Source organism: Bison bison, unplaced genomic scaffold, assembly GCF_000754665.1.
Source record: "Bison bison bison isolate TAMUID 2011002044 unplaced genomic scaffold, Bison_UMD1.0 scf7180017864291, whole genome shotgun sequence".
NCBI classification, from domain to species: domain Eukaryota; kingdom Metazoa; phylum Chordata; class Mammalia; order Artiodactyla; family Bovidae; genus Bison; species Bison bison.
The window spans coordinates 2,972,307-2,982,924 of NW_011494863.1; the positions used below are offsets into that span (position 1 = coordinate 2,972,307).

A 10,618-nucleotide genomic window follows, 5' to 3' on the forward strand; every position below is an offset into this window, starting at 1 on the left:
GGAGGCTGGGCAGGACCCGGACCTCGCCCGCGAAGAGGGTCCCTGCGGACCCCGCTCCCCACTTACACAGATGCCTCCCGCGGCGGCTGCAGCGACTGCGCCGGCAGCCCCGCCCCGCGCGGGTCATGTGGCTGCAGGTCACGCGGTGGCGCGCTCGGTACGCCGGGGCTGATTCTGAGGGGCCGCGGCTCCGCGGAAGCGTCTGACCCGCGGGCCAGGGGCCGCCCACTCTCATTTGAGTTCCGGGGCTGAGTAGGCCTGGGTGGCGGCGGAGAGGGTGGGTGGGAAACGGGACCCGGAGACTGGTTTGGTGGGAAGAGAGAGACGGGAGGGGGAGTCCCAGGTTGCTCCCAGGGATGCAGTCCCCCGGGCGGGGGTTCTGGGACCAGGTTTTCAGTTTTGGGGGTGAGGCCGGGAAGGAAGAGTAGAATCTCTTCCTCTAGGGTTGAGCTTGTCTCTGACCTTTATTTTTTTAGATGTCATTTCTTTACCTAGATAGTACTGCTTTTTTTGTTTTCAATATAATTGGATTTTTTTCTACCTCTAGGGGAAAAAAAAAAATCAGTCTTTGCAGCAGTATAAACTAGAGAAAAACGTAAACTCTTGGTCTCCTCTATTCCTCCACCCTGAGATCATGTTAACAGTTTAGACTACATCCTCAGTGAATTTTCGTTAAGATCCTTATATTTTACAGAAATGAGAACATACCAAACGGGCCATCCCAAGGCAGCTGGGCGCCCATATCTTGCAGTTCCCCTGACTCGGCTCGCCCTTTCCTTTTGGGCCCCGCTGCGGCTCCATCTTCTGGTGAGACCCTGATGAGCTGGGACTGTGCAGCGAACACAAGTTCTGGGTACTTGTTCTTTGGCTTCACTGTTGGTGTAGGGTTTTTTGTTTGTTTGTTTTGCTTTATTTATTTTTTTAATTTAGTTAGAAATCTCATCTCAGACTGAGGATTGCAGATGTTTCTCAGTGAGGTTCCCACCCTATTCCAAATACTTCAGATAATAGGCTGCTAGTCAGCAGCTGGTCAGTTGCCTTCAGAAAGGTCTAGGAAGTGACCTTAATTGGGCCTTAATCAGTCCTTATCTTTAAGGACTTGCAATGCAGAAGACCTAGGTTTGATCCCTGGATCAGGAAGATCCCCTGGAGAAGGAAATGGCAACCCACTCTAGTATTCTTGCCTGGAGAATCCCGTGAATAGAGGAGCCTGGCGGGCTATAGCCCATGGGATCACAAGAGTCAGACACAGCTTAGTGACTAAGCTTTCTGTAGGGAACCAGTGCCGGTATCTGTTAACTCTGGAGACTCTGGAGTCCGCATGGGAACTAATCAGAAACGCCTGGGTTTGAATTCTGTTCTTGCCAATATCCACTTCTTGAGTGAGTGACTCAAGCCAATGACTCCCCTTCTCCAGTTCTTAATTTTCTTCTCTGGAACTTGGGGATTGAGTGGAAATTAAGTGATACTGACCTCATGTGGCTATTGTGAGCATTAAATGAAATACAGTGAGCCCTCCATGTCCATTGTTCCACATGCACAAATTCAACCAAACTTGGATAGAAAATATTTGAAAAACAATTTTTAAAGTTCCTAAAAAAGCAAAACTTGTTTTGCTGTGTGCCCGGCAACTGTTTACATAATATTTAGGTTGTCTTAGGGATTATAAATAATCTAGAGGTGATTAAAATATACAGGAGGTTGTATATAGGTTATATGCAAATACTGTGTCATTTTATGTAAGAGACTTGAGCTGGTGTGGATTTTGGTATTTGTGGGGGTCCTTGAAGCAATCCCCTGGGAAACCGATGGCTGACTATGTTATCATAGATCCATGATACCCTTTATTTCCTCCTCCCCTCCTTCAGTTCAGTTCAGTTCAGTCGCTCAGTCGTGTCCGACTCTTTGCTGCTGCTGCTAAGTCACATCAGTCGTGTCCGACTCTGTGCAACCCCATGAATCGCAGCATGCCAGGCCTCCCTGTCCATCACCAACTCCCGGAGTCTACCCAAACCCATGTCCATCGAGTTGGTGATGCCATCCAGCCATCTCATCCTCTGTCGTCCCCTTCTCCTCCTGCCCCAATCTTTCCCAGCATTAGGGTCTTTTCCAGTGAGTCAACTCTTCTCATGAGGTGGCCAAAGTATTGGAGTTTCAGCTTCAACATCAGTCCTTCCAATAAACACCCAGGTCTGATCTCCTTTAGGATGGACTGGTTGGATCTCCTTGCAGTCCAAGGGACTCTCAAGAGTCTTCTCCAACACCACAGTTCAAAAGCATCAATTCTTCAGCGCTCAGCTTTCTTTATAGTCCAACTCTCACATCCATACATGACTAATGGAAAAACCATAGCCTTGACTAGACGGACCTTTGTTGGCAAAGTAATGTCTCTGCTTTTCAATGTGCCATCTAGGTTGGTCATAACTTTCCTTCCAAGGAGTAAGCGTCTTTTAATTTCATGGCTACAATCACCATCTGCAGTGATTTCAGAGCCCCCCAAAATAAAGTCAGCCACTGTTTCCACTGGTTCCCCATCTATTTCCCATGAAGTGATGGGACCGGATGCGATGATCTTCATTTTATGAACGTTGAGCTCTAAACCAACTTTTTCAATCTCCTTCACTTTCATCAAGAGACTTTTTAGTTCCTCCTCACTTTCTGCCATAAGGGTGATGTCATCTGCATATCTGAGGTTACTGATATTACTCCTGGCAATCTTGATTCCAGCTTGTGCTTCTTCCAGCCTAGCGTTTCTCATGATGTACTCTGCATATAAGTTAAATAAACAGCCTTGATGTACTCCTTTTCCTGTTTGGAACCAGTCTGTTGTTCCACGTCCAGTTCTAACTGTTGCTTCCTGACCTGCATACAGATTTCTCAAGAGGCAGGTCAGGTGGTCTGGTATTCCCATCTCTTTCAGAATATTCCACAGTTTATTGTGATCCACACAGTCAAAGGCTTTGGCATAGTCAATAAAGCAGAAATAGATGTTTGTCTGGAACTCTCTTCCTTTTTCCATGATCCAGTGGATGTTGGTAATTTGATCTCTGGTTCCTCTGCCTTTTCTAAAATCAGCTTGAACATCTGGAAGTTCACAGTTCACATATTGCTGAAGCCTGGCTTGGAGAATTTTGAGCATTACTTTACTAGCGTGTGAGATGAGTGCAATTAAATACTCTCTAATCTAACCTTCTGCCCTCCTCGGACTCCTCCCACTCCATGCCTGGGTTTAAACTGTTACCTATACTCATCCTCCCATCCTCTTGTTTTAGAACTAAAGTTGTCTAATTAAAAGAATTGTGAGTACGCCCCTTACCCCAGTTTTTTTGTTTGTGAGTTCATCTATATAATCTTTGTTCCTTGTCATTCCTTCCTGTCATGAAGGCAGTTGTGATGCCTGGAGCAGGGGAAGCTATATTATAACTGTGAGGCAACGAGCATGAAACTAGACTGGAGGATAGAAAGAACTTAAGTCTTTGATATTTGACAAGTGCTAGGAGAAGGCAGTGGCACCCCACTCCAATACTCTTGCCTGGAAAATCCCATGGATGGAGGAGCCTGGTGGGCTGCAGTCCATGGGGTCGCTAAGAGTTGGACACGACTGAGCGACTTCACTTTCACTTTCACTTTTCACTTTCATGCATTAAGAAGGAAATGGCAACCCACTCCAGTATTCTTGCCTGGAGAATCACAGGGATGGGGGAACCTGGTAGGCTGCCGTCTGTGGGGTCGCACAAAGTTGGACACGACTGAAGTAACTTAGCAGCAGCAGCAGACCTCCTACCGGAGAAGGCAATGGCACCCCACTCCAGTGCTCTTGACTGGAAACTCCCATGGATGGAGGAGCCTGGTGGGCTGTAGTCCATGGGGTCGCTAAGCATCGGACATGACTGAGGACTTCACTTTCACTTTTCACTTTCCTGCATTGGAGAAGGAAATGGTAACCCACTCCAGTGTTCTTACCTGGAGAATCCCAGGGACGGAGGAGCCTGGTGGGCTGCCGTTTGTGGGGTTGCACAGAGTCGGACACGACTGAAGCGACTTAGCAGCAGCAGCAGCAGACCTTCTACTCCTGACTTCTTCTAAGGAAATAATAAATATCCCTGTGGGATATTTATTTAAGCCACTGCTGGTAGAGTTTTCTGTGACTTAAGATCAAAAACATGACTCACTGTTATAGCAGATGACTCAGGTCAGAAGAAAGAAGATACTTTTCTTCTGTATGAATCTTTCTTCTAATAAAATCCAGGAAAGTTTAGAGCTGTCAGTGAGGGATGTGGAAACAATAGAAAACAGACACAAAGCCCTGTTGACATCAGTTGAGCTGTCTAGATCTAACCATATCCGAAGCCAAATACACTCTGTTGGGTTTAAGTTGGGTGAATAACTGAATACAAAAATAAACATCTTTTTTCCCCTGAGGTTAGTTATGGGATACTCTGGAAGAATATTGAGGTATCTATTGCTGCATAAAAGATTACCCCAAAACTTAGTGGCTGAAAACAATAATTACAATAAGGGCTAAAAAGAAATGTGCTATCAAGTCATGAGACCTGGAGGAAACTTAAAATGTGTGTTATTGAAAAGACTATGTATTATAATATTCCTTTTATTTCTTTTTCTTTTCTGATTGCTGTGGCTAAAACTTCCAAAACTGTGTTGAATAGTAGTGGTGAGAGTGGGCACCCTTGTCTTGTTCCTGACTTTAGGGGAAATGCTTTCAATTTTTCACCATTAAGGATAATGTTTGCTGTGGGTTTATCATATATGGCTTTTATTATGTTGAGGTATGTTCCTTCTGTACCTGCTTTCTGGAAAGCTTTTATCATAAATGGGTGTTGAATTTTGTCAAAGGCTTTCTCAGCATCTATTGAGATAATCATATGGTTTTTATCTTTCAGTTTGTTAATGTGGTGTATCACATTGCTTGATTTGCAAATATTGAAGAATCCTTGCTTGCATCCCTGGGATAAAGCCCATTTGGTCATGATGTATGATCTTTTTAATATGCTGTTGGATTCTGTTTGCTAAAATTTTGTTGAGGATTTTTGCATATTTTAATATTCCAACCATATGACTTTCTGGAAAAGGCAGAAGTACAGAGACAGTAAAAAAGATGTTTTCCATGAATTAACAGGAAACAATGGAAACAACAGGGAGGCTGGGATGAATGGGTGGAGTACAGAGATTATAGGGTAGTGAAACTATTCTGTATGACACTGTAGTGATGTATACATGTCCTTCATTGTACTTTTGTCTAAACCCTTGTAATGTACAAGAGTGAACTCTGATGTAAACTGGACTTTGGGTGATTATAATGTGTAGGTTCATCACTTGTAACAAGTGCACCACTTTGATCAGTAGTATATTGAATGAAGTCTCATGAGAGATCCTGAACCAGAATCACTCAGCTAAGTCAATCCTGAATTCCTGACCCAAGCTGTAAGGAAATAAACATTTGTTGTTTAAACCTGCTGTATTATAAAGTAATTTGTTATGCTGCAGTAGATATCTAACACACTCAGGAAAATTCCATAGGTGGGATAAATGTTGAGCAAGAGATCAACCAACCCCTGTTTTCTCTCCCCCGTGCCTGGAGGTGCATCGTCTGACCCACCAATGACTCTCCATTCCTCAGGCCATACCTTCCCACATTGTGCTGCCTTCTGCTGTGTTTGTGAATCCCCTGCTTCACAGGCTTCTGCTGTTACTTGCTGTCTTCTCATTATCTGAGGCCATGTCTTAATCTCCATTTCCTATAGCTCTTTCTCACTTTCTTTCTGATCTCACTACTTTCTCACTGATCTTTGCATTTCCCATACCACCTAGCTCAGTACCTTGCATATAAAATCAAAGCCCCACATGTTTCAGAACATTGGCTGTGGAGCCCAGTGGGTTCAGATACTAGATCAACCACTTATTAGCTGGGACGTTTTCTTAATCTCTGTGCCTCAGTTTCCTCAACTGTGAAGTAGGGAAACTTCTTCATAGGGTTGTCATGAGGTTTAAAATAGATTGTCACATGTAAAGCATTTGGAACTATGCCTGAACATGGCAGCTGCTCCATAAATATCACTTATTAGGTTGAATCATACAAAAATTGTCATTTTTATGGATTAGAAACCAAATACTGTCCATTTTACATAGTTTAATCCCATATTATTATTGTTGTTGTTGTTCTTGCACCAGAGTTATATACAGAGAAACAGTCTGGTGACCAAAAGCAATTAGAATTGTTGTTAAGGTCTCTAGAGGAATATCAAAGACAATCCAAATCAGAACTCAGAGCACCTTTTAAAATTCTCCTTGCCTCATTCCTTTTACTGCTAACCAGAAAACCTTTTTCCACTGCTTGTTCTAAATTCTTAACTGAAAAAATCTGCCCCAACACCCCATCACACATAACCAGCCAAAGCAGGTGACTGCCTCACCCTTCCTTCAACTTAATGTCCATTCTCCTTTACCTTACAGTAAATTTCTCTGTCTTTTTTGATGCAGATACCAGAGTTTGGCTTCCCAGTTGTTCTCTTTTCCTCTCTCTCTCATTCCAAAAACCCAGATATGATACTGCCAAAAACTGGCTTCCTAGAGAGCAGGTGAGAAGGGAGTGACTAAGAAGGCAAATGCAAAATTCTTTTTTCTCTGTTTTTAAAAAAATTATTTATGGTAAAAGCAGCATAACATTTACCATCTTAATCATTTTTAAGTGTTCAGCTCGGTATGGTTAGTACACTCATGTTTTACAACTCGTCTCTACAGCTTTCATCTTGCAAAACTGAAACTGCATACCCATTAGACAACAGCTCCCCATTTCCTCCTGCCCTGAGCCCATGCAGCCACTACTTTCTGTCTCTACCAATTCATTTACTCTTGTTCCCTCACATACAAAGAATTATATGGCATTTGACTTTTTGCAACTGACTTATTTCACTTAGCATATGTTCTCAAGTTCCATCCACATTGTAGCATGTGTCAGAATGTCCTTCTGTTTAAAGGTTGAAAATTATTCCATTGTGTGTGTGTGTTGTGTATATACACATATATACATACATATCTTTTAATCTCTCCAGGTACACTAGGTTGCTCCTACCTCTTGGCTATTGCAGAATTCCTTTTAAGTGGAGAAATGTGGACAAGTTTAGTAATTTCAGGTTCCTTCACAAGGGGATGACAGTATAATAAGCTGCATGATCATGTGGTTCAGATATTAGATGAGAAAGCAGCTCAGAGTCCCAAGAGAGCTGCATAGATCAAAGCTGGAGAGACCTGGGGCATGTCCAGGAATGCAGGCCAGAGCCACTGTTTGACTTTGATTCCCAGCTGTACCACTTACTGATTGTAACTTCTGGGAAGTCACTTAATTTCTTTCTGCTTAATTGCTTCATCCATAAAATAGGAAAAATAACACCTACCTTATGGTATGTACTATGATTGCCAAGAGTAGTTACCTCAGGGAGGAATAAATGATTTAATACATGTAAGGCACTTAGAACAGTGCCTCGCACTGAGTTAGCTGTCACTAAGGGATCGTTGTTATTATTACTAGAGTTTTGAGATGGGCATTGAAAAACAGTTAGGATTTGGTCACTGAAGAGGAGAAGGGTGGCATTATAGACAGAGATGACCAGAAACAGGAAGCCACAGAGGCTGAAGGAATAGTGTTTCCAGATTTAAGAAATATAAACAGGATACCCAATTAAATTTGAATCATTTCTACTTTCTTATGCATATATACTTTGAGATAAAAGAAAATCCTCCATGAGATATACTTACTCTAAAAGCTTTTTTTTTCCGGCTGCGCTGTCTTTGTTGCTGCGTGGGGCTTTCCGTAGGAGCAGGGAGTGGGGCTGCTTTCTAGTTGTGATGCACGGGCTTCTCCTTGTAGTGGGTTCTCTTACTGCAGAGCACAGACTCTAACTGATGGGCTTTGGCAGGTACAGCATGTGAGCTCTGTAGTTGTGGCTTTAGTGTTTTCTTGGTATGTGGAATCCTGGACCAGAGATCGAACTCATGTCCCCTGCATTGGTAGGCGGATTCTTACCTCCTGTACCACCAGATAAGTGTCTCTAAAAGCATATTTTTTGTTCATCTGAAATAAATTGCGTCTAAATTAGAGTCCTCTTTCTTTCTTTATATTTCCCCAGTGATTTGGATCTTAATAGGTCGTTGCTTTGCAGGATTTTCTTATAAAATTCCCAAAAGTGATGGTCTAGGCATGTTTCATTTACATTTATAAAATTTTACATATTATTTTTGGCTGTCCTGGGTCTTCATTGCTGCGCTCTGGCTTTCTCTAGTTGCAGCAACCAGGGGCTACTCTTTCATAGTGGTGCATCAGCTTCTCTTGTGGAGCATGGGCTCTAGGTGGTCTGGCTTCAGTTGCTGCAGAAAGCAGGCTTGGTTGCCCTGCAGCATGTGGGATTGGCAGGCGGATTCTTAACCACTGGACCACCAGGGAAGTCCTATTTACATTCTAATGTGATTTCCGTAGTGGTCACAACCAAGTTAACTTGTCCTTGGCCATTGGACTTTCGCTAAGGAGAAATCATGCTCAGTGTAATGTAAACACAATTATAAATTTAGTTAAAATATCCAGCATTGAAGATAAAATTGTTGTTGTGTCAATAGAAATATGTATTTTGGTGAATCACAGCTTCATGATAAAAATGATGTGTTTACTAAATTAGCAATGATCTTGGAATTGCTTGTCACTCACATGTAATTTATTTTTTGCTAGAGGGAAGATAGTTTGAATTTTTAAAAGTTTTTAAAATTAAATTAATTCATGTTTTGGCTGTGCAGCTTATGGGTATCTTAGTTCCCTGACCTGCGATAGGACTCATGCCCCCTGCAGTAGAAGCATGGGGTCTTAACAACTGGACCACCAGGGAAGTCCTTCCCTTTCTTTTATACTGGAGTATAGTTGATTTACAATGCTGTTAGTTTCAGGTGTATGATTTACAATGTTGTGTTAGTTTCAGTTGTAGAGAATAGTGGTTCAGTTATATATATACATATATTCATTCTTTTTCAGATTATTTTCCCATATAGGTAATTATAGAGTATTGAGTAGAGTTCCATGTGCTATACAGTAGGTCCCTGTTGATTCTGTTTTATATATAGTAGTGTGCACATGTTTGTTTGAAGTACAATTGATCTACAACACGGTGTTAGCTCCTGGTACACAACAATGTGATTTGATACTTCTGTATGTTACAAAATGATCACCACAATAACTCTAGTTACCATCTGTCACCATATAAAGACATTACATTATTATTGATTATATTTCTCACACTGTACATTTCATATCCATGATTCTTATTTTGTAACTGGAAGTTATACCTCTTAATCTTCCTCACCTATATCTCTCATTCTTTCACCTCTCTCCCCTCTGGCAACCACCTTTTGTTCTTTGTGTCTATGACTCTGTTTGTTTTGTTAAGTGTGTTCATTTCTTTTGCTTTTAGATTCCAATTCTACATATAATTGAAATCATATAGTATTTGTTTTTCTCAGTCTGAAGTAGCATAATGCCCTCCAGGTCCATCCATATGGTCACCAATGGCAAGATTTCATTCTTTTCTTATGTTTGAATAATATCCATTATATATACATATATACCACTTCTTTATCCATTCATCTATCAGTAGGCACTTAGATTACTTCTAGATCATTGTGGTTTTGGTTTGTATTATTAACTTTTTAATATATATGCAAAAACTACATATTTAATGTATATGTTTGATGAGTATGTATAGGCATATGTATTCCCTGGGGAACAGTCATCACAATTAATACATTTATCCATCACCTCCAAAAATTTCCTGTGTCCCTTTGGTTTTAGTGTGTGTGTCTGTGTGTGTGACCAACTCAACTCAGTAAGACTGTCTGCAAAAAATTGCTACTGTTTTTGAAGTCTCATCTGGAAGGCAATTCTACTTGCAATTGCCTTATATACAAGCTTTTCTCATGAGAAAAATATTGCACAAAACAAAAATAATTTCTGCACTGTGATTCTTTGCTTTTGGCTCTGCCATAAAAGAGGGCTTCCCAGGTGGTGCTAGTGGTAAAGAACCTTCCTGCCAGTGCAGGAGATATCGAGATACCAGTTTGATCCCCGGGCTGGGAAGGCCCCCTGGAGAAGGAAACTGGCAACTACTCCAGTATTCTTTCCTGGGAAATCCCATGGACAGAGGAGCTTGGTAGGTTACAGTCCAAGGGGTTGCAAATGGTCAGACATGACTTAGGAACTAAACCATCACCACCACCACCATATACACAAAATAGATCTCTGATGATGTGTTAATATTCAAAATATATAAGGAACTCATACAACTAAATAGCAAAAAAGCCTGAAACAATCCCCTTTTAAAAATGGGTAGAGGATCTGAATAGATTTTTTATAAATAAGATATACAGATCGCCAATAGGTACATGAAAAGATACTCAATACCACTAAATCATCAGGAAATGCAAATCAAAACCACAATGAGGTATCATCTCACACCTGTCAGAATGACTATTATTGTGGGAAACAACAAATGTTACCGAGAATGTGGAGAAAAGGGAATCCTCATGCACTGTTTGTGGTAATGTAAATTGGTGCAACGATTAT

General features: G+C 41.5%; 1 protein-coding gene across 1 annotated transcript in view; it reads right to left on the bottom strand.

Moving 5' to 3' along the window:
* Positions 1-151, bottom strand: part of GNPDA1 (glucosamine-6-phosphate deaminase 1) — an 11,498-nt gene extending 11,347 nt beyond the window's left edge. The window contains exon 1 of the mRNA XM_010850419.1: positions 67-151. The gene's annotated coding sequence lies outside the window, so the exon portion shown is untranslated. The remainder of the gene's footprint in view (positions 1-66) is intronic.
* Between the last annotated feature and the right edge of the window lie 10,467 nt (positions 152-10,618).